This window comes from Corythoichthys intestinalis, chromosome 12 (assembly GCF_030265065.1).
Source record: "Corythoichthys intestinalis isolate RoL2023-P3 chromosome 12, ASM3026506v1, whole genome shotgun sequence".
In the NCBI taxonomy this organism is placed as follows: domain Eukaryota; kingdom Metazoa; phylum Chordata; class Actinopteri; order Syngnathiformes; family Syngnathidae; genus Corythoichthys; species Corythoichthys intestinalis.
This window is the reverse complement of record NC_080406.1, coordinates 26,785,100-26,810,053: the sequence shown is the minus strand read 5'-3', so window position 1 is coordinate 26,810,053 and position 24,954 is coordinate 26,785,100. Positions and strand designations below refer to the sequence as shown.

At 38.8% G+C, this 24,954-nt stretch overlaps 1 protein-coding gene across 3 annotated transcripts in view; it reads left to right on the top strand.

The window, feature by feature from the left end:
• LOC130927062 (dedicator of cytokinesis protein 9-like) overlaps positions 1-24,954 on the top strand; it is a 190,816-nt gene that overhangs the window by 12,656 nt on the left and 153,206 nt on the right. The window lies entirely within an intron of this gene.

The following is a 24,954-nucleotide window of genomic DNA, read 5'->3' as shown; positions in this document are numbered from 1 at the left end:
GTTGTCCATACATTTTACTAGGTTGCTGTAGTGTAAATGTATCATTGGAGGTTAACAAATCATTCACAGCTCTTCATCATAAAACATCTGTGTAGCTCGTCATCTAAAACATTGATTCTCTTTTCTCTCTTTTTTGGGGGTAGTACAATGAGATCAATGGGTGAATGTCATGCCTGTCAGTTACATAAGTTTACATTTGGATTAAACACATGGGGAAAATTGAGGATTAACATCATAGTTCCTCACTATAGTCAGCGTACATTTTTTCCCTCCTGTCTCCTCAGGAAGTGCCCCTGACTTCCTGTGTTCCATGTTGTGGTGGGAAAGCAGTGGCCTACTAGTCTTCCGTTAGATAATGCAGGTTTCTTTTGGTTTTATTTGTGCCAGAGTCTGCTTTATTGAAGTGATCTACCGCATAGTGCAGTTCTCTTCAGGAGTGATCACCGTAATAGGCCATTAGAAGTTTTCCTGTTATAATGAGTGCACTACAAAATATACAATACAACTATTGTCGATACATTGATCGGAAAATCATTCTAGGATATTTTACAAAATACTAATAAACAGAAAAAACAAGCTTCTGCTGTGAATTGGATTGATTTTATCACTAGTAGACGTCCAATCCATTTGAACTGGGAGGGTGTTCATTCGCTGCCATCCCTCCCACTTCAAACGGATTGAACGTCTATGGCCGGTAGTGGCAACCAATGCCAGGCAATGAGGTAATTTTGGGCCATTTAAGGTCATTTACAGTGGGGCAAATAAGTATTTAGTCAAGCACCAATTGTACAATTGTCTCCTACTTGAAAAGATTAGAGAGACCTGCAATTGTCAACATGGGTAAACCTCAACCATGAGAGACAGAATGTGGAAAAGAAACAGAAAATCACATTGTTTTATTTTTAAAGAATCTATTTCCAAATTAGAGTGGAAAATAAGTATTTGGTCACCTACAAACAAGCAAGATTTCTGGCTGTCTACGAGGTCTAACTTCTTCTAATGAGGTCTAACGAGGCTACACTCGTTACTTGTATTAATGGCACCTGTTTTAACTCATTATCGGTATAAAAGACACCTGTCCACAATCTCAGTCAGTCACACTCAAAACTCCACTATGGCCAAGACCAAAGAGCTGTCAAAGGACACCAGAGACAAAATTGTAGACCTGCACCAGGCTGGGAAGACTGAATCTGCAGTAGGTAAAACGCTTGGTGTAAAGAAATCAACTGTGGGAGCAATTATTAGAAAATGGAAGACATACAAGACCACTGATAATCTCCCTCGATCTGGGGCTCCATGCAAGATCTCACCCCGTGGCGTCAAAATGATGACAAGAACGGTGAGCAAAAATCCCAGAACCACACGGGGGGACCTAGTGAATGACCTACAGAGAGCTGGGACCACAGAAACAAAGGCTACTATCAGTAACACAATGCGCCGCCAGGGACTCAAATCCTGCACTGCCAGACGTGTCCCCCTGCTGAAGAAAGTACACGTCCAGGCCCGTCTGCGGTTCGCTAGAGAGCATTGTGATGATCCAGAAGAGGACTGGGAGAAGTGTGTTATGGTGAGATGACACCAAAATACAACTTTTTGGTAGAAACACAGGCTCTCGTGTTTGTAGGAGAAAGAATACTGAATTGCATCCGAAGAACACCATACCCACTGTGAAGCACGGGGGTGGAAACATCATGCTTTGGGGCTGTTTTTCCGCAAAGGGACCAGGATGACTGATCTATGTAAAGGAAAGAATGAATGATTTTGAGTGAAAATCTCCTTCCATCAGCAAGGGCATTGAAGAGGACACGTTGTTGGGTCTTTCAGCTTGACAATGATCCCAAACACACAGCCAGGGCAACAAAGGAGTGGCTTCGTAAGAAGCATTTTAAGGTCCTGGAGTGGCCTAGCCAGTCTCCAGATCTCAACCCTATAGAAAATCTGTGGAGGGAGTTGAAAGTCCGTGTTGCCCAACGACAGCCCCAAAACATCACTGCTCTAGAGGAGATCTGCATGGAGGAATGGGCCAAAATACCAGCAACAGTGTGTGAAAAGCTTGTGAAGAGTACAGAAAACGTTTGGCCTCCGTTATTGCCAACAGAGGGTACATAACAAAGTACTGAGATGAACTTTTGGTATTGACCAAATACTTATTTTCCACCATAATTTGCAAATAAATTCTTTAAAAATCAAACAATGTGATTTTCGGTTTTTTTTCCACATTCTGTCTCTCATGGTTTAGGTTTACCCATGTTGACAATTACATGCCTCTAATATTTTCAAGTAGGAGAACTTGCACAATTGGTGGTTGACCAAATACTTATTTGTCCCACTGTACCTGTTAATTTTCAGTTACCGGTACTTCCTGTTGATTTTGGGGTATTTTATGGGTCACTTCCTGTTTATTTGAGTGACAGAATAGGAAGTGACCTGGGAATCACCCAAATGAATAGGCAGTGACTCAAACTCAACAGGAAATGAACTGTAAATGCCCTAAAATGAACAACAAGTGACCTGTAAATGCCCTGAAAATCGGACAGAATGACTATGAATGGTCAGATTTCGAAAGAACGAACGTTCCCAGTCTAAATGGATTGGGCGTCGAGCACCGTCAATGCAGCCTTTGAGTTAACTGAGACACTGTTATGGTTGAAGATTTTGGTAGCAACTTGTTGGTTTATTTATTTATTTTTAGACATTGACACAGTTTTAAAGCGATATCTCGATTCTTCCTTTTGGGATACAAATTATCACGATATATCACCATTTCGATATTTTGTCACACCCCTAGAAGTGACACAATATACATATCACAATTTAACGTTTAATGTCCAATATATTGCGTAAATATCTTTGAGAAATACTGTAGTTAATAATTAGCTATACTAGCTGTAATTCCTGAAAATTATTTGCTGTAGAATGTACTAGAATATAGTTAACAACAACAACAACAACAAAAAAAGTCTTTTCTGATACTCATTCATCTGTAAAAGGTTTGACATGCATTGCCCAATATTTTGGAATGTGTATTGCATTGTGCCTTTGCCATATTGGATCATATCGCAATGCGCTTCAAGCTGCAGTACCCAACCCTAACTGCAACTGTCTTCATTCCAACTTGCCTTTACCAACTGTAAAAATGTTATTCCTGCAGGCGAATGACGATTGCGCTTTTTTTTTTTTTTTTTTAAGGGCAGACACATTGCTGGGAGGAGGTTTGTTTTGGTGGTGGATGGAATGCACTCACTGTGGCGCGAGCAGTTTGTTTAGTTTTACAACGCTCTGCTCCGTTCAAATGGAAAATGAGCGGAAGGGCAGAGCAGCAGGGTGGTTGATCATATGAAAGCCTTCAGCATCCCTTGATAACGCTCCTTCAATATGCTTCATGATTTAGAGCATGACCTGTGGGGATTACCAAAGACTTGTAAGTCAAATAAGTTGCTGAAATACAAAACAAGTGTATTCGGAAGTGCAGCGATTGTTGAAGTGCCAACAGCAGTAGACCGTCAAGAAAATATACAATGTTACACTGTCGAGCCATATTGCACACGCTGCTACAGATTTGTGGCACGTTATCATCAGCAGTCCTAATCCAATTAAGGTTGCTGGGATTCCACTCCCTCTCCCAATAAGGTTGCTATTTTGGATCAGTGGGGCACTCACAACAACCTAGTGCTATCGTCCAGTTTTTTAGGCTAGGTCTACACTAGGACAGCATTGTGCTTTATCGGGTTAGGGTCGGGTTATCTCATATAGTCATCACGGAGCTGAGCAGGAGTTGACGTTTTAATTGTACTGTATCATTTTATCCATATAAAACACTTTTATCTTTTTTAATTGATGATAATGAAGCGTATAAATGCATACTAGGGGTGCAACGATACAGTTAAGTCACGGTTCGGTATAGAGCTGTCCCGACTAGTCAACATAGTCGATTACATCGATGACGTAAATCCGTCGACGAGCACAACGAGCACAACATCCCGTCGACGGTTAATGAAAGGTTAAAAAAATATATGCGTGGAAAGTTCAGTATGTCGCACGCTCTGTATGCAAGCGGGGAAAGCGGCACAAAGCCAAAAAAGCGCATCAGAGTGTCCAAAACATTTTTTTTCAAAGAAACAAAGGAGGGTACACTCTTGTGTCCTGTCTCTTCAATGCCAAGCTTGGCTGCACTGAGGTGAATGGGGGGAAAAAAGGCAACCTACTTTAGCCTGCTAAAAAACATTGGCAGTCGTCTCGTGAAAGCAAACTTGCGGTTAAAAGGTGACACTTCAAATATGAAAAATCGCTGGATAACAGCATTTGCAGACAAAAAATTAACCCAAAAAAATAAAATCTCTTACTGACACTACATGCAATGACAAAAAGTGCTTTTTTTGCAGAGTGTAAAGCTGAAGTTAGCGGTTTAGCGAACGTACTTCCTGTGAAAGTTTCAAAATAAAAACATGTCATGTTCGTCGTATAAATAGCGATTTCTGGAGTTAATCCCACATACTTCAAAATCCACTAAGAATACCTTTATGACACCCTTTATGAAAAATCTGATTGGCAATGAATAATTATTATAATTATTATAATACTATTATATATAGTACTATACTATAATATTAATGCTAGGTGTTTTTTTAAGAATTGTTTTGAATCATGTTGGAAAGGCGAAGTCAGTGTTCTGAATCTGTTTACATTCCATTCTTTTGCACTAGTTAATTCTATCAGCATTTGAACTCATTGTTTATTTTTGATTTATTATTGTTATTTATGTGTTTATTTGTACTTCAATAAATAATTTAAGTGTTCCAATATGTTTTTGTGAATTGATAAGCGTCAACAAAAATTTCTTTGCTAAATTAGTAAAAAAAAAAAAAAAACATATTTTTTAAATTATTAGATTAGTGAACTAATCGTAAAAATAGTCAGCTGACTAATCGGGAGAAAATTAGTCATTTGGGACAGCCCTAGTTCGGTACGATTTTCGATACAAGGGCCTACGAATTTCGATTCGATTCAATACATTTAATGATCCTTTGGGGGGGTCTAACGCAGCACATCTAGGTTGCTACCGTATTGGCCCGAATATAAGACTGCCCTGATTATAAGACGACCCTCTCTTTTTCAAGTTTGAAAAAAGACTTTTTTAACACCAATTTAATTTTTATACAGAAAATAATTACAGTAAATCCAAAACAAATGATTATAACAATATATTTGAGAGAAAAAGCATGCTATGTTGCCTCATTCAAATCTTAATATCTGAACATTTAAATATGTAAACTAAAGTGCAATTACAGTACATTTCTAAATGAATGGTTTTTGGTTTTTGAAATGTAAATAAACCAATCTATTGTGATACAACAACAAAATTGCAATAACTCCATTAACAATCAAAGTGAAGTCTAACTGTAACTGTAGTCTTGAAACAAATCTGAATAAGGAAAAACATTGCAATAAATAAAATAATGCAAACTGGTTAAACTAAAAAGAGTAGCTGAGATCTGTCATGACAGAACATCGCTTCAATGATATCTGGCGCCATCTAGCGTCGTGAATGGGGAGAGTAGCTGAGATCTGTCATGACAGAACATCGCTTCAATGATATCTGGCGCCATCTAGCGTCATGAATGGGTATAATGACTTGACCGCGAATATAAGACGACCCCCTCTTTTTCAGTGTTATTTCAATGCAAAAAACACTGTCTTATATCCGGGCCAATACGGTATTTGATGATATCTAGTGTGTGCACGCGAGTGTTGTTGGGCATTAAAAAAAAGTTAACAAACGCCACAGAAGTCATGTCTTCTCATTACTGCACAACACCAGCATTTGACAATCGACTTTCATAAACAGGATGAGTTTGAACTTAGTACAGCGCTCTTAATTTGCCACTCATTGTTCATCATGTAACCGTGAGTTAGCTCTCTGTGACCTACGGTCTTAACCTTTCTGTTGTTGAAGCGAGGTTAATCGTAGTAGCTAAGTCGGCAACAATTTATTGGCGGACATTGTTGTACGTATTCATAATGACAGTCTTTGTTTAATATGTATGAGTGGGGATAGCATATCAGCTCACCCAAAATGCTGCCAAACAACGGATCTGTACGATATTGAAACCAGCAAGCCGCTCCCTTAAGTTTCTGTCTTTCCTCATGAGCAATGATCCTCCTGCGCCACAGTTCCCACCTTTCATGCAGTTTGGGGGAGGACTGGAGGAGGGGGGCTGCTAGCGACAGAGTTTCTTTTTCAAGGCAAAGCTGCGCTGGACATTTTAGCGAGAGAGACGACAAAAATAAATTCGGAAAATACATTTTGGGAGCTTTTCATATGGATCAAATTTTTTTGCGTATTGAATCGAAGAGGGCGTATCGAACGGTTCAATATAAAACAGAGTATTGTTGCATCCTTAATGCATACAAACAATTTTGTTGGAAATGGCATTGATTGCCTTGATTGCTAATTTTCGTTCAGACTGTATGAAGCAACACTTGGTAGGTTTTCAGTTTTGGTTGATTTTAGCGACGCCGGTGGACAAACTTGGTAGTGTTTTTCCTTAAGTAAGACTGTGTTTCCCATGAGGACCAGCGCACACCCGCACAGTGTCGTAAAATCATGAATCGATCAAAAATCAATTTCTTGGTCGCCCGCAGATTGATTAAACAACATTTCTGTTTCCAGCGAGTGAGTGAAGCATGAATAGTAATAAGGTAATGAATCCAGTTGTGGCTAAACAATAGCAGATGACGGTTAGCAACCGTGTAGCTAACCCCCACCCAAACTCTGACAAGTTCGCTCGAGTGGAGGGAGGCCTCACGCCAGCGAGTGAAAGCCAGGCCAATGTTTATTCTGTATATCCTGGTAGCCTCGCTTTTTGGCCTTTTTAGCCAAAACTTTTTGTCTCTTGTTGCTCTGCCATCTTTGCAGAATTTGTGCAAAAGCTTTCGCATCGAATTACGTCTGTATAATGAATGGGGAAAGGAGGAAGTGACGTATGACGTAAAGTAGTCAGCACATTTGTAGTCTTTTTATGTGGCAGGGTTCCTGGCTTCCTACCACCCTCCTCAAAGTTAATTTCGGTAGTGCTGGTAAAGGCGATACAGACCCCCTCAAGATATAAAGGAGGTGTCATTCAACTAGTTGCCAGTCGAAATATTATCACAAATGTTATGAAATATTTTATAAGGGTTGAAACGTTACCTAGTGTTGCTTTAACTGCATATCTTGAAGATTTCCTCTTTATTTTAACCTTGTATTTTCAAAAGACATAAATATTAGGTTGGTACAACAGCCTTGCTAACGCAATGAGATCTTTTTGATATTTTTCTTTACCCTCAACCAACTTCAAAGTATAAATTAAACGTTGCCCTTCTGAGCCCACAGTATTCACTATACACACTGTATATCTCAATTCTCTTGACCTGTAATCGGCCAACTAGAGAAATATATGAGAACATACAGTATGTGTGGATGTAGCTCTGCCATACATCACTAATTCATTAGTGTTGTCAGGAGCCTGCCTGTTTGCTGAGTGGTGAAACTGTTCAAGCTCAGCATGGCCAAATTGTTGGGCTTCACTCGCGCACTCGCCTGCAGATTAATCTCATTGGATTAAAACCCTGAGAAGGCCCTTAATATATTCAAGCATGCGCAGCTCATCTACCGGCTGTCTGGAACTAGAAGACTAAACTACCACATTTCCTTTTAAGTCCGTATGTTTTCTTTTCTTCAAAAGAGGTATATTTCTCTCCCAGCCCATTTGAATTGTCCATAAACGTAAATTCTCCCTTCTAACCTTCACTGCAGCTAAAAGAGAGCTTGTAATTGTGGGGAAAGTCCTGCTAGCCTGCTCCCATGATGGAGCAGATTAGAGGGGAGGCAATGTGCCAATACATTTACCCTTGTCATTATGTTTCCCCACCTGACAGTTGACCAGTTCACTACTATACAAGATATTTTTTGCATGAGAATCTGCATTTCCTGATTTAGTGTGCTGCAGTTTTGCTGTAAATCATACTGTATGTACTGTATATTCCAGTTTTGAAGTAGATGAGATGGTTATATCACTGTTTATGAACTACAAGGCCAAACATAACATCGTCTAGCCCAGAAATTAGATAGGATAAATAGAGAGTGCTTACCGTATATAGTGCATTTATTTACACATTTTTACCCACAGCGCTTTGCATTTGGTCACATGCACACGTTCATACACGTATGGTGCTGCTGCCACCACACAGGGGTGAAATTAGGGTTCAATGTTTTGCACAATGACACTCTGAGAGTGGGCAGCTAAACCGTGAATTGAACCGCTGGCCCTTCAGTCCTATGACGACTTCAGCTACCGACTTCGCTAAGGCTGCATAAATATTGCTGATAGTTTAAAGAATGTTGTACCGTGCATTTCGAAGCAACCAGAATTGAGTTGGTGTTTTCCGAAATTTCCAGGTTCGCGGTGAATCAGTAACAGGCACACTGTTGCAAAATAGACAATGTTTATTGATCAGAAAATGCAGAATAAATGAGATTTATTGATTACAATCCCACAAGAGAAAGCAAACAAGTATCAACAAATGTCAACGATGACGCTAGATTTGAGTTTGTCAACCCCAGAATCCCCGCGTTACCGTTACAGCAAAACGAAATGTCTCTTAGCAATGAAAATCGCTTACCGTGACAAATGACACATGACAAACCAACACACTCCGGTAAGGCAGCGAAGGAACAAAGCCAGGCGATCCGTATGTGACCCGCTGGCGGACTTCACGGAAAGCGATTTTCATTGCTAAGGGACATTTCGTTTTGCTGTAACGGTAACGCGGGGATTCTGGGGTTGACAAACTCAAATCTAGCGTCATCGTTGACATTTGTTGATACTTGTTTGCTTGCTCTTGTGGGATTGTAATCAATCAATCTAATGTATTCTTCATTTTCTAATCAATAACCATTGTCTATTTTGCAAAAGTGTGCCTGTTACTGATTCACCGCGCACCTGGAAATTTTGGAAAACATTAGTGGCGTAACGGACAGGATCGCCTGGCTTTGTTCCTTTGCCGCCTTACCGGAGCGTTGGCTCCCGCTCATTTGTCACGGTAAGCGATTTTCATTGCTAAGGAACACTTGGTTGTGCTGTAATTTAGCGCGGGGATTCTGGGATTGACAAACTCAATCTAGCGTTATCGTTACCCTTGTTATACTTGTTTTTGATACCTGTTGCTTGCTCTTGTGGGATTGTAATCAATAAATCTAATTTATTTTGCATTTTCTAATCAAAATAAACATTGTCTATTTTGCAAAAGTGTGCCTGTTACTGATTCACCGCGAACCTGGAAATTTCGGAAAACAGTTGGGAAAGAATTTACTATCTGCCAATAGCAGTAATTGTACAAATGTCATTAAAAACAAATGTCAAATGTGTTGTTATAGGAAGTTGTGTTGTTAGGCCTATTTTTGGTGGGCTTTAGCTCCTCTAAAGTATTCTTAAGCCCCCCCAAATAATTTAGTGTTATTTTATTTAAAAAATAAATAAATACAAAAAAAAAAAAATGCTGACACATTCACTATGAAGTTGCCAGAAAATTAGTTTAAATCAATAATCATATAACCTGTCATGATTAAGTTAGATGATCATAAATCTGTCTGTTTTGCCTCACTTCATAAAATAGAGAACCCTTTCAATGTGTCGTTATCCAATCCATTCCACTTGTTCGTATAGAGAACACCCACATCTCTAAAAATCCAGTCCGCGTTTTCCCTGTCACCTTGTTTGCAGTCGGTACCGCGTATGTGTGTACCTCTGTCACACACAGAACAGAGCGTGAATAGATGGATGAAGGATGGACATAAGAAGGTTTTTCAGTTAAATGAGTATTTATCACTGTAATTAATAGTATAAATAGTAATTAATAGACCAATGCTTCGTGACAAATAAAAACTTGGCTTGCGCACTACACACAATCTCTGTGCTTTTATCTTTCTTATTTTGCGGTCAAAAGTTATATCCAAGCTCTAAAATAATGCTGCAACTTAGCTGCTACTAGCTAGTTAGTCTGAAATGCATTGTGAATGTCCTGGTTGTTAATAGAGTTAAGTGTGCACTCTTTTTAGCACTATCTTTGGGGCAGAAGTGGGTAGTAACTAACCCTGAACGATATATCGTTTAAACATCGCCATCGCGATGTGCGTGTGCGCAATAGAGCCTACCCACGTACCACGTGCTCGCTGTATGGTTCCGCCCACTTGTCCGTCATTTTGACTCTGTATTAGCATTGTTTTCAATTGATGGCGGAATTTAAAATGCATTTCATGGAAGACCCGGTGCTTTCTGATGCCGCAAACTCACTGGATCTGTTGCATAAAAGGCGTTATGAGGAAAAGCTTCGTTCTATACAGTCGCCAGATCCATATTTGTTGCCCAAATCGATGTTTTTCGACCCACTGTCTTCGCCCTGTCTGCCTGACATCTGCTACGCAGATATTTACAATTATCTTGTCCACACTAAATCAGCCTATTCTCACGAAAATATGAAAAACTTCAAGAGCTTGGAGGCTTATAAATACTTCGTTGCTGGTTGGGTGAAACAGGTCCTCGTCCACGAAAATTCGGCAGGAATCTATCTTGTGCTTGGAAAGGTGAGTTACGAAATTTTCAATTCAAAATCTTTTGTTATTGCTAACATCCACTGTCAAGTCTAATGTATTTCATGTCGTTTGTCAATGGAGTTAAGGCTTTTAATGTTTATATGGTTTAGCGATAGCACTCTCACTACATACATACGTGTATGTTGTCGGCGATTAGCCTAGCAATGATCTTAATTGTGGTTATTTGTCAGCCCCGTAGACGAGGCCAGTTTCTTTCACTTGGTACCAGCTAAATATTATTCAAAAAATAACGATGGTGGAAGAAAGGGAAGTCACAAACATCTTGAATTTGAAACTATGTCGTACTACGTCGTATGTTGTCGGCGATTAGCCTCGCAATGATCTTAATTGTGGTTATTTGTCAGCCCTGTAGACGAGGCCAGTTTCTTTCACTTGGTACCAGCTAAATATTATTCAAAAAATAACGATGGTGGAAGAAAGGGAAGTCACAAACATCTTGAATTTGAAACTATGTCGTACTACGTCGTATGTTGTCGGCGATTAGCCTAGCAATGATCTTAATTGTGGTTGTCAGGCCAAAACCCTCTAAATATATATTAAATGCATCTTACCGGATATAAAATGACTACTACATAGTCTGTGGTGATTTTTTGGTGTCCAGTTTTCACGTCGAATTGCAGCCGTCCATTTCGCTCTCCTCTTTTGATCCCTCGGAATACGGTAAAACTTCAAGTCTCTCCTTCCATCTTCTCTGTTAGTGCAACCAACAGCCACACACGCCTTCACCATTTTGATTATTAATGTTAAGGAGCAGAAAAACACGCCGTAAATAGGAGAAATGTACGTAGCCGTAACAGGTTAACACTATGTTTTGACGGACAAGTGGGCGGAACCATACAGCGAGCACGTGGTACGTGGGTAGGCTCTATAGTCCCATCGCAAGCACGTGCGATAGTTTTTCTTTTTTTTGATCCACATACGCCTCAATTTCTGGTCTGTGCACAGCCTCCTACCCTTCCTCTCCCAGCCAACAATGGCTTTGATCTGGCCAAAGAAGCAGACTTCACACGGGCATCTGTCCATCATCGTTTAACTTGTTAAACAGTTGCAAGGAAGCCGCGCTGGAATGAATGTGTGTACTGTGGGGACGTTGGAGACATTTAAATGCCAGAAGTGATCATGAGGAGTTTGAAATTTCTACATGTCACTTCAACGGTCACAGCTAAAGTAGATAAACAGAAGCATTTAATAAAGCCAAGCATTTATCTGCTACAGTACTTTATTCTTGTTCAAAAATGATTTGGTTGGACAGTTATGTTTAAAACTTATCATCATTATGAAATTTGAAGTGCTTAAAAACCATTTATTTATATACATTTTTTAAATCACTTGGGGGGGGGAGTTGGGGGGGGGGGGAAACATGTCTTATACACGGTGACCCCAAAAAAAGTTTACACTGCCATAATACAACTTAAATGCCATGTTTATTCAGTTTAGAATTAGAATTGAATCACAAATTATACATTATTATAAAGAACATGTACAGTACACTCTATTTTTCAATATGTCCTCCCTTAAGGGTCACAACAGCCTCCAGGCGCCTGCGGAACGGTTCTTTATGTAGGATGCTGTCATCTTTTCCCAAGCTCTAACAATGGACCTCTCCAAGGCTGCCACAGAAATTTGTGGCTTCTTACAGGCACTGTCCTCCACAGTTGCCCATATGCTATAATCCAGGGGATTGAGATCTGGACTCTGGGGCGGCCACATATCACCTTGTCAATCAACTTTTTGGTCCGCACAGATCGGGCACTTCCAAACCCAGGTTTTCGTGGGGCTGTTCCAGTATCTTTCAGCTTCTTTTTAACTTTGTAGACTGCACATCTGGATATTCTCAGATTTGCTGCAATCTCAGTAGGTGTCAGGACGGCATGCAGCAATTCAGGTACAGCTAAAGTTTTCTTCATTTTCAGCAGAAGCACAGGAATTGTAGAGACGAGAGATTACCAGCTGCATTGAGTGACCTTAATGAATCACTTAAGCATGACAACCTATTTAGATATGTTTCAATGGCTTTTAAACAAGCAGTCAGCTGAGTGTAAACTTTTTTTTGGGTCAACCTGTATGTATCTCTTTCCAATGCTAAATCTGAATAAATACATTGGGCACAAAAAACACAAAAAAAAAAAAAAAAATTAAATGGGGGGGGGGGTGGGCTACTTCGCGGTTTTTCACTTATCGCGGCGGGTTCTGGTCCCCATTAACCGCGAAAAACAAGGGATGACTGTACACTGTGGTGATCTAAAGTCTTTCCAAACAGCTATTTAAGTCATCTTGTGAAAATATCTTGAAAAAAAAAAAATGAATTTTTTTTAATATCGCAATATAATATCGCAATATATCGCAAACCCAAAAAAAATCGCAGCAATAGTTTTTCCCAATATCGTTCAGGCCTAGTAACACCTTATATTTACTCCATTACATTTACTTGAGTAACTTTTTGAGAAAAATGTACTTCTAAGAGTAGTTTTAGTTAGTTAGTCATACTTTTTACTTTGACTTGAGTAGAATTCTGGGGGATAAACTCTACTCTTACACTGCTACTTTGAGCTGCACTAGTCGTTACATTTTCCTCTCTATTCTACGTATTAGATTTTACTTTTTGCTTTGCCAGAGACGCCAACAGTTTCCCCAATGACTTGTCGCAATTTTAATTACATGACTCCATTGTACCAATCAGACTCAAGTTTGCCATTCTATGATCATGCCAGCCTGTTCAATCATATGGTGTCTTTAAAGCAAGGTAAAAAATTAGGTTTTTGACATAAAGCGCCGCCATCGAGATGACAAGAAAATGTAGATTTTACCTGTCTACCAGGTTTTATTTGGCACCGATCGGCCCTGAAAAACCAGAGATATGATCCTTTTATTTTCATAATTGGAAATACTTTTTCTCCACTGTGAGGCACTCATGCCCTTTGGATGAATAATGCTTCATTTCTGTTGATTTTTTTTCTCTCACTGGAATTCGACGTGTTTTTTTGTATTTCTTTGGCTTAATGTAGTTATGTTATATGTTATAGTACAGTATAATAATAACAGTTCATATAGACATTTTTGCGCTGAGAAAAAAAAAACCATTGTTAAAAAAAAAAAAGAATAAATATCTTAAGCAGTTGTTCACAGTTTTAATCATTTCTTGAGTATTCTTTTCACCAAACACTTTTTTACTTTTACTTGACTATATTTTTTTGGATGACTACTTTTACTTGCGTTATATTATTTTGAAGTAACGCTATTCATACTTAAGTAATTTTTTTGGCTACTCTATTCACCTTTGCTTTAGGGTGACTTCCTTCTGGAGCATCAACTGTGTTTCTCACTCTAGGCATCGATGAGGACAGGAGTGTAAAAATCTATGTATTTTAGGGCTGCAGCTATCGGATATTTTAGTAGTCGATTAATCGATTGACTAGTTAGTTTGAATAATCGAGTAATCGGATAAGGAACATGAAAAATTAAAAAACCTGAGCTGAGCCTCAAATGATATATATATATTTTTAAATGAGGATCTATGTACAACAAAAGAACAACTGGCTAACTTGCATAGAAAAAGTCCGCTAGCTTAAATGCTATAAAACGCTAAAGTAGTTTTTAAAAAAAAAAAAAATTTTTTTTTTTTACAATGTTCTTAACAAATGTTTCAGACACATATTCCCACAAAAAAAGGCTAAATATTCCTGTAAACTAAATTAAGAATGCATTAAAAAAAACATTAGCTCAAACAAAAACTTAGCTTACGTTGGTCTTAACAGGGAGCAGTTGGGTCCAGCCATGTGAAAAGAGGCAGACCAGAGGGCAGTGTATCCACCCTCATCAATAAAACTAATTGCAAACACTTTCAAAATAAACAATTACAACGCCGCTTTAATTAAAAGAATACTCGAAGCAACAAAATTTAATTCAAATATTTTTTTTGTAATCGAATACTCGAGTTAATGGATTGTTGCAGCGCTAGTGTATTTATGTATGTATAAATATCAGTTAGTCAGTTAGTTTGTCAATTATCAGTCAGTGTTAGCTGTTTGTGAAGTTTTGTGCTTGTATACTACGTTCACTTACATCCTGTGCATCTCCTGGGGACTAAATCCCCCTGTTCTTAAAACCTAGTGACACCCCTGGTTATAGGCCATTTTTTGAGCAATGTCTCACTGTATGGGTTCGTGCCTGTACAAGAAAATCAGGCAGGTGAATTTATTCATGTTGCTGGGATTCACTACTCAAAGGGGAAGCAGCACCACTGGATTTTGTATGACTTCATTGTTATAATCTGTGATACAATTGCTCTTTCTCTTTTCAGGATAATTCTGTGTGATTCCGGATGACTACGGGAGTCTAGTATTAGGCTAACAACCCATTCTCAGTGGGTAATCTTCTTTGAATGCCTTGGCCTCCTGTGGCCCCCTGTGGTGACTGACCCTTCACTCTCTCGTTAGACAAATAAAACCAGCCGCTTTTGCAGAGGTTTACTGAGCCTCGTAAGAAGCCCAGACATACCTTCTGGCACACGAGAGACAAGTAATGCGGAAGGAATTGTGAAAAGTTTTAATTTGTTTTACAATGATGGGAATAGCCAGGGGAAATACTTAACATTTCCATTCTGGGCTTCTGGCTGTTACCAGGCTGCTGAAAGATGAAAGTAAAAGTTCAAGTTGTTATCATTCATCGGGGATTTCCATAAGAATGAATTTGTGCTTATTTGAATTTAACAAAAGGATCCTGACAATGTGGCGCATAAACACATAACTATTCAAGTAAACTGATCGTGAACTACTGCTCCTTTTTATGTCTTTTTTTCCCACAGTTCACACTGTTCGTTTAATAAAAGATCATCCCTGCAGACTCCTCTGCTGGTGGTTTGTGTACCAAGCGGTGTGTGGATGTGACCTGCCAGAGGGGTTTGTCTCTAATGACTTCTCACCAGGCAGATGCATAGCTTGGATTCTTTCATGTGACACTGTGGTTGGTGAGGCAAAGAGAGGGAGGGGCGGGACAAAGTGGACAGATTTTGCTTCTAAAATTTGCTATCTGTGGGAAGACGTGCCGTAGTTGTGTGTGTTTTTATGTAAGAGGTGTGTCAGAAAGGTTCCAACAGTCCTGAACTAATTTCTCACACGCTTTGTAGTAGATAACAAATACGAAAGCAAAACATACAATCCTGCCTACCCGATGAAATATCTTTGAATGTGTCGCTAAAGCTCTTCAGTCCATAAAAATTTACAAAGGTTTTCACTAATTAAATAGCTGAAAGCTTTGTGGACTCATAATAATCACAAATGATTATCAAGTCAGATGAGTTTTCATAACATGGTGGTTTTATTAATCTGTTTATTTATTTCTCCCAAAGCCAGTGTATAAGACAAAGACTGCTTCTTATGAGGGGTTTGCTTATGTTTGCTTCAAGTCTATTTGTTTAGGATTCAGCATTGAGAGGCAGGATCAGTGTGTGCTTTGATAGGACCGATGACGTGATGTTGTTTATGCAGGGCAAGTAGTGACTCCCCTTGTTGGTGATGTTAAGTGGACAAAGCGATCCTACACAGTGCTCCATGTTACGTTCTGTCGTGTGGTAGGTGTGGAAATTGGTCTTTAAATAGACTATCATGCTTAGTTGCTAACATAAATGTGGAATGTTGTTCTTCACCATTTTACATGACTACTTTTTATCACAGGCTTCACTTGAGGGCGAGCTAGACCAGACGTTGGCTAGAAACCAGATAAACTGAAGTGAATGTGAACAATATACAGTTGTGGTCAAAAGTTTACATACACTTGTGAAGAACATAATGTCATGGCTCTCTTGAGTTTCCAGTTATTTCTACAACTCTGATTTTTCTCAGATAGAGTGATTGGAACAGATACTTCTTAGTCACAAAAAAACATTCATGAAGTTTGGTTCTTCTATGACTTTATTATGGGTGAACAGAAGAAAGTGATCAAATCTGCTGGGTCAAAAATATACATACAGCAGCGCTAATATTTGGTAACATGTCCCTTGGCCATTTTCACTTCAATTAGGCGCTTTTGGTAGCCATCCACAAGCTTCTGGTTGAATCTTTGACCACTCCTCTTGACAGAATTGGTGCTGGTCAGTTAAATTTGATGGCTTTCTGACATGGACTTGTTTCTTCAGCATTTTCCACAAGTTCTCAATGGGGTTTAAGTCAGGACTTTGGGAAGGCCATTCGAAAACCTTAATTCTAGCCTGATTTAGCCATTCCATTACCACTTTTGATATGTGTTTGGGGTCATTGTCCTGTTGGAACACCCAACTGCGCCCAAGACCCAATCTTAGGGCTGATGACGTTAGGTTATCTTGAAGAATTTGAATTCATTATCCCATTTACTCTCTGTAAAGCACCAGTTCCCTTGGCAACAAAATAGCCCCACTACATAATACTACCACCACCGTGCTTGACGGTAGGCATGGTGTACTTGGGTTAAAGGCCTCACCTTTTCTGCTCCAAACATATTGCTGGGCATTGTGGCCAAACAGCTTGATTTTTGTTTCGTCTGACCACAGAACTTTTCTCCAGAAGGTCTTATCTTTGTCCATATGATCAGCAGCAAACTTCAGTCTAGCCTTAAGGTGCCGCTTTTGGAGCAAGGGCTTCCTTCTTGCACGGCAGCCTCTCAGTCCATGAAGGTGCAAAACACGCTTGACTGTGGACACTGACACCTGTGTTCCACCAGCTTCTAATTCTTGGCAGATCTGCTTTTTGGTGATTCTTGGTTGAATCTTCACCCTCCTGACGAATTTTCTCTCAGCAGCAGGTGATAGCTTGTGTTTTCTTCCTGATCGTGGCAGTGACAAAACAGTGCCATGCACTTTATACTTACAAACAATTGTTTGCACTGTTGCTCTTGGGACCTGCAGCTGCTTTGAAATGGCTCCAAGTGACTTTCCTGACTTGTTCAAGTCAATGAGTCGCTTTTTCAGATCCATGTATGTATATTTTTGACCCAGCAGATTTGATCACTTTTTCTGTTAACCCATAATAAAGTCATAAAAGAACCAAACTTCATGAATGTTTTTTGTGACAAAGAAGTATCTGTTCCAATCACTCTATCAGAGAAAAATCAGAGTTGTAGAAATAACTGGAAACTCAAGAGAGCCATGACATTATGTTCTTCACAAGTGTATGTAAACTTTTGACCACAACTGTATGGCACTTTATGGTTTATCTATTTGATCTGTTAGAACTTGCATCACTTCATCAACAAACACTATAGAGCCCATTCAGGTAGTAGTTATAAGCACCATATGTTTAACCCAAGATGTAGTATGCTCTGGATTGTGAGCGAGTCCTTTTCAAGATTATTTCTAGCTTGTTAGAATCTGACTTTCATTTATATATCTTTATGTTCTTTATATACAGTGAGAAAAATAAGTATTTAACACCCTGCGATTTTGCAAGTTCTCCCACTCAGAATTGATGGGCGGGTTTGAAATTTTAATGGTAGGAGCTTGTCCACTGTGAGAGACAATCTAAAGAAAAAAAAATCCCCAAATCACAGTGTATGTTTTTTTTTTAACAATTTATTTGTATGATACTGCTGCAAATAAGTATTTTAACACCTGAGAAAATCAATTTTAATATTTGGTAGAGTAGCCTTTGAGTTACAATTCTGGCTGTCTGCTTCAGGCCATTTTCATGTTTGAAGACCCAGTCACGACCCATTTTCAATGCCCTACAGTATCTGAGGGAAGGAGGTTATTCCCCAAAATCTCAAAATACATGGCCCTTGTCATCCTCTCCTTACTACAGTGCAGTAATCCAGTACCATGTGCAGAAAAACACACCCAAAGCATGATGCTACCATCCCTCATGGTTCACAGTAGGGATGGTGTTCTTGGGGTGGTACTCATCATTCTTCTTCCTCCAAACACTATGAGTGGAATTAAGACCAAAAGGTTCCATTTTAATCTCACATGACTTTCTCCCATGACTCCTCTGGAGCATCCAAATGGTAATTGGCAAACTAAAAACGGGCCAGGACATGTGCTGGTTTGAGCAGGAGAACCTTCCAATCCATGCATGATTTTAAACAATGATGTCTTAGTGTATTACCAACAGTAACCTTAGAAATGGCGGTACCAGCTCCTTCCAGGTCATTGATCAGCTCCTCTTGTGTAGTTCTTGGCTGATTACTCGTCATTCTTAGGACCATTGAGACCCTATGAGGTAGATCTTGCTTGGGGCCCCAGTCCGAGGGAGATTGACAGGCATGTTTAGTAGAAGCGTGCGAAATTTCCTATTCTTAGATTATTCGCGATTCGGCCGTGGAAGATTCGAGAACGATTCAAAAATATCCAAATTCTGATTATTGAATTATACCAGGTAAAGCGAAAGTAAAACACAGTCAGCGCGGTCTTTGGGACACAATGAGGAACGGACGGAGTAAATATCATGTTCAACTCATGCTGCTAGATAAAAAAAACAATCATACCTAACTGCGGCTGACAGCCGCTACAAACAGCGCCCAGTTGCTAGTTGCTACAAACATACGGCTACAGTAGATATCATATATATGTAGAACTGGATATAAAATGACAGACGACATCAGTGTTAGAACATGTATTATTGAACAGAGATGCGAAATGACAGACTTTCCGGTGTAAGTAAACAGCCGCCATCTTAAAGCAGTAGACCTCTCTAGAAGGCTCTGTTGTAGCGAACCATATTAACTTTTTATCTAAAATACTCTTAAATTGGCAGAATCTTGTCTTGAATCTATCTATAAATGATTGACCCCCCCCCCCCCCCCCACACACACACACACTGAAATAACAAGGTCCTGTGAGACTACTCCTGTTTTGTATGTCATTTACAGTAGAATTGCTGATCCTGAAAAAGGCATTATTTCCACTTAAGGTCACTTGAGACCTACAAAAATGTCAAATCCATCTTAGTTGCCATAGCAACCATATTGCTCATTGAGAAATTAGCATGATTCCTGAGGCAGGCTCACAACATGGCAACAGCTGAGGCCGGATCAGCAGCAAATAATAAGATTGTTTTGTCCTGACAGGGCAGCATTACAGCTACTATGTATGCCATTTATGTAGGCTTGTCACTGCGTGAACAACTTGGCTATGTCAGTATCAAAAAAGCTGGTTAAGACACGAGCAGGATCAGTGAAAGAATACTTAGTTTGGTAATGGGTGTCTCATCGAGCCATTCTTTAATAACAATGTCATCATAACGTGGGTTTCTTTCTTCAGGCAAGAAATGTGGAGCCAATAGTTAAAGTTTAGTTAGAAACAGAATGAGGCAACATGATACGTAAATGGACAAACATGGTCTGTCTTCGTTAATTTTTTGAGATAATTAAATGATGAGATAATATTTGACATACAATGCAAATAATGCTTAAACTTTCAAGCATACCAGCAAAAGAGTATTATACTCTGATACCAAAGACACTTAGTTCCTGAAGAATCCAACACAAGTGCTTACTGTTGACCAGAATTCGGTAATTCAGAACAAAAGATTGTATTGATTATATTCCATCGTCAAGTTAGTTTTTGCAAATATTAGTAAGAACAGAATCATACACAATATGATTGTGCATTGTAAGTGATTACCGTTTGGCCCGAATATAAGACGGCCCTGATTTTAAGACGACCCCCTCTTTTTCAAGACTGAAGTTTGAAAAAAGACTTTTTGAACACCAAATTAATTTTTATACAGAAAATAATTACAGTACATCTGAACCAAAATGATAATAACAATATATTTCAGAGAAAAAGCATGTTATTTTGCCTCATACAAATCTTAATATCTGAACATTTAAATATGTAAACTAAGGTGCAATCACATTCGTTAATGAATGGCTTCTGGTTTTTGGAATGTAAATAAACCAATCTATTGGGATAAAACAACAAAATTGCAATAACTGCATTAACCATCAAAGTGAAGTCTAACTGTAACTGTAGTCTTGAAACAAATCTGAATAAGGAAAACATTGCAATAAAATAATGCAAACTGGTTAAACTACTAGCTGAGATCTGTCATGACAGAACATCGCTTCAATGATATCTGGCGCCATCAAGCGTCGTGAATGAGGAGAGTAGCTAAGATCTGTCACAACAGAACATCGCTTCAATGATATCTGGTGTCATCTTGCGTCGTGAATGGGTATAATGTCTAGACCACAAATATAAAACGACCCCCTCTTTTTCAATCTTATTTCAATGCAAAAAATACCGTGTTAATATTCGGGCCAATACGGTAATTTCCCTTCCTTGATTTGAAATGCCTTCCTTTTTGTAGTACAGTCTAAAAATGACTGTATCACTACACAACACAACACACTACACATCTTAATAACGCTATCAAAGTCTTTGCTTGACCTTTCCCCTTCACAGCTGTTTAGTGGCACAGTAGTGTAGCAAAATCTGCCAACTATCCAATATGCGCTGCAGGTGTGCGGATGTGCCCTGGTCTCCTATCCCGCATCTTTTGTTTCCCCTGATTGTCAGTGGCGCTCGCCGCTCGCTGAAGCGGGCTCAAGAGGATTTCCACTGATTACAAAAAACCCAGATTAGCTAATCCCTAAGGTTTCCCAAACGCCCACCACCCCCATCCCTCCAATGATACTGAATTTAAATCACTAACACACCATAAAACGCATCTAAATGTCTCACCAAATGCTTCCTTAGGTACACCTGTGAACGCTGATAAAATCTGTTTTAAAAATAATTATTGTAATACTCTGATGTATAGCGTTTAGAAAGCATCATGCTTCTAAAGTTGTTTATTTTTGTGCACATCATCTGATTGGATACATTTCTGTCAAATCCTGTGGAATAAGGGCTCAGATAGGAAATCCAAATGTAAGTTAAGCCTTAAGAACATACCAGACGCAGTTGTGATTAGCGCCAGTTCAGCGGTTTTACCCTTTTTAAGGCCTCATGCCAGACCAGTGTGAACTTGCCTCACATCTCTGCTTCCACGCTTCATGTCAAAGCTTGACCTCGATGACGAGCGCGCCATAAAATCTGACTGTTATTAAATCACCATTATGCGGGGTCAGTATGTATTTTAAATTTACGTGCCTGAACAAACTACAATTACAATTTCAGTAACCATTGTTGCTATTTTTTGTATTCTTTGCGGGACTTTGTTACTTTCTCTGGTGCCTGTATAGTCTGAGTCTGGTCTGGTCGGTTAATGAGTTTATTGTTTTACACTGTGCAGGACAACACATCATTGTACAGATTATCGAATCTAATGAGATGCAAGTGCTATATGAGTAAATAGATAAAAATAATGGATACAAAGTTCACACCTGTGGGTCAAATTTGTAAACACCAATTAAACTGATATTTTTTTATTTGAATGTGTGGGGGGAACTGATACATGAAGAAACTGTACAGCCATAAGCGGATTTTAAGGGGGGGCAGCCCCCCCGGTGGACGAAAAGTGTCATTGCATGTAATTGACTTTCTTATATATTTCAAAGTGTTAAAGTAATAAAACTCCAAGAAAAATGAATGAAATGAACAAAAAAAAAAAAAATTATAATGGGTCATAATTATTTTTCGAACAGATCATGTGACTAGCAACTTAGACGGTTTTGCATATAATTAAAAAGAAAAAATTAAGGGAGGGCAATTTCATTTTTCAAATGATTTTTTTTTCTTTGATTGAACCTTCTTTTTTTGGGATTGAATGATTTAGACACAAATGTCCTACCCATAGTATGGCCCAAACACAAAAAGGATTGCTTCAATCAAAGAAATCTTTTTTAATGAAAAATGAAATGTTCAAATGCAAATTAAATATTTTTTCGCATTCAAAAACTTTTTCTAGGATTGAAATGTCTTTTTTTGAATAGAGTGATTTTTCTTTTTGAAAATATATATTTTTTGAAGCAACTTATTTTTTGATTGAATAATAAAGACAAAATGTCCTTTAGCCAAAATATGGCCCAAACACAAATCAACATTACTTCAATCAAAAAAAAAAAAAAAAGAAAAAAATCAATCAAAGAAAATAGCTTTCACATGCATTTTTTTTGAGACACTTTTTTTTGGGGGGGGGGGGGGGGGTTAAAAATATATATTTTGATTGAACATTGAGCAACTGTTTTTTATTGAAGCAACTTTTTTTGATTGAATAATAAAGACAAATCGACCTCCATATGGCTCCACCCAGGGGATACAATTTTTGACTGGGGTAACTACATTGGCACGACACCAGTGGGCGAACCATATTCAATGGATGACGACCTTGACGAAAAGTATCGCCTAAGCAGCCTGATTTAGAATTCCCCTCAAGAATGATGGGAAACAAAAAACGCTCATTGTCAATTTATTATTATAAATATTCTTGTAAGTTAATTTTATTGCTGACACTGTTGCGGGGTCATCAGCATGTTGTGCCCCCCCCAGCCCCAAAAGTCAAACTCCGCCTATGTGTACAGCCCCATGTAAGTTTGTTTCATTTAAGTTTATGGCACCCAATATTAAAAAATTAAAAACAATACAACATATATCCAAACTGCAAGTCAATAATCAACATTAAGTTACTCTTTGATTGTGCAGTTTTACCCTAATGCATGACCAGTGACCATGGAGGAAATTATGTATCTGTGTATTTCAAAATGAACCTGTAGGTGGCAGTAAAAACATTCCACCATTGAGAGCAGTAGGCTATTTTCCCCTTTCTTTCTCACCACCATTATTTTATTTACATCATTCACAGTTGACTTTGGATAAAAGGTTTCTCGCTCTCCCTCAGTTAAATTTTACGCTGCTGGCTTGTGTATGGATGTATGTTGGTGTGACATTACTCAGTTTTTTTCATTTAATGTTAAAATGCAGCTGACACGGTTAAGAGTGTAACTTCAACCCTATTGGCACTGTGTCTGACCACCTCCGATGGTAGAAGCTCAGCTTTATTAGATTGATGTATAAGTTACTAATTGAACCTGAGACCTCACATTCAGCATGACACGACATGTGTATCTATTGTGTTAAGTTTATTCTTAGCCTGGTGGCCCCACCCTCAAGTTGCGGAGGTAGTACCCCTGTGTTTGGTCACTTGGGATCTATACACCTTCCCAAAATACCAAGTTAAAGGAACAGGATGTGGGCCTCATGTGTTTGTTTTATAACACAGACAGGATAGCCTAACATTCTTATATCTTCACCATCATTTGATGCTGTTCTCCTGTTTCATGTCAACTATTTTGGGGTTCTACAATGTGAAGTATGTGACTTTTTGAAATTCCTGGACTATGTGTGCAGCACACCCACATGTGTTACTTTAGGGATGTGTCTCGAACAAAACTTGAGTGCAGCAAAATTTTGTTTTTTGGTCTCCTAAAGTCGATAGTTAGTCATTTGATGAACTTTCCCTGCTGAATTTGTGAGAAAGATCACCACCATTGACAAATAGTTGATGTATCTGCCTCATAGTTTGTAAGCTCATAGACAGAACTGGTTGATTTGGATGTCGACAATAACATCATGTGAATGTTAACATAACCTATTGGCAGTGTTGGGCACGTTACTTTAGAAAAGTAATTAGTTACTCACTACTTCTTCCAAAAAGTAACTGAGTTAGTAACTGAATTACTCTATAGTAAAAGTAACTAGTTACGAGGGAAAGTAACTATTTCTGTTACTTTAAAAAGAAGTTGTTGTATGTCAAAGAATTTGAAATTTTCTGAGCAGTATTCGAGTCAGTTGAATAGAGAAGAACAGACAGGTAGTTGTGTTATAGAACTTTGTAATGTTTATTGCACCTCACCAGCAACAGATTTATCCTACACTTGAAGTGCAACAAAAATAGACAGATTTGAATTGCTTACCACAGATGTCGACAAAAGCTTTGCCCCGGGACATAAATTCCACTTTACATGCACGTTCTTTACTTTAATTTCGACCAACTTGAAATAGTGTTTATATCACCACCTCGTAAAGCACAAATTTTCCTCAATGCTCTGCCATCATATCCCTCTGCATCTGTTTTGCGCGTGTGTGTTTGCCACACGCGCTGTTCTGGTTTGTGTGTGAAAACACCGGCTCTGAAGTTTGTTTAAAAAGAAAACAACAACAAAAAACAACAATAAAAAAACTTTATTGACAACAAATACACATATACAAACATAGGGTGAGACAATTCACATATAAACAACTGGCTCTGAAGTACGTGCGCTATTAGGCTCGAGCGTTTATGTGATGGAATGGGGGATCACGTGAGATTTGACAACAACGCAGCCATATTGGAAGCAGGTCTGGCTCACGGGACATTAAACTTGCCAGTTCGATAAAGAGACAAACTCGTTAC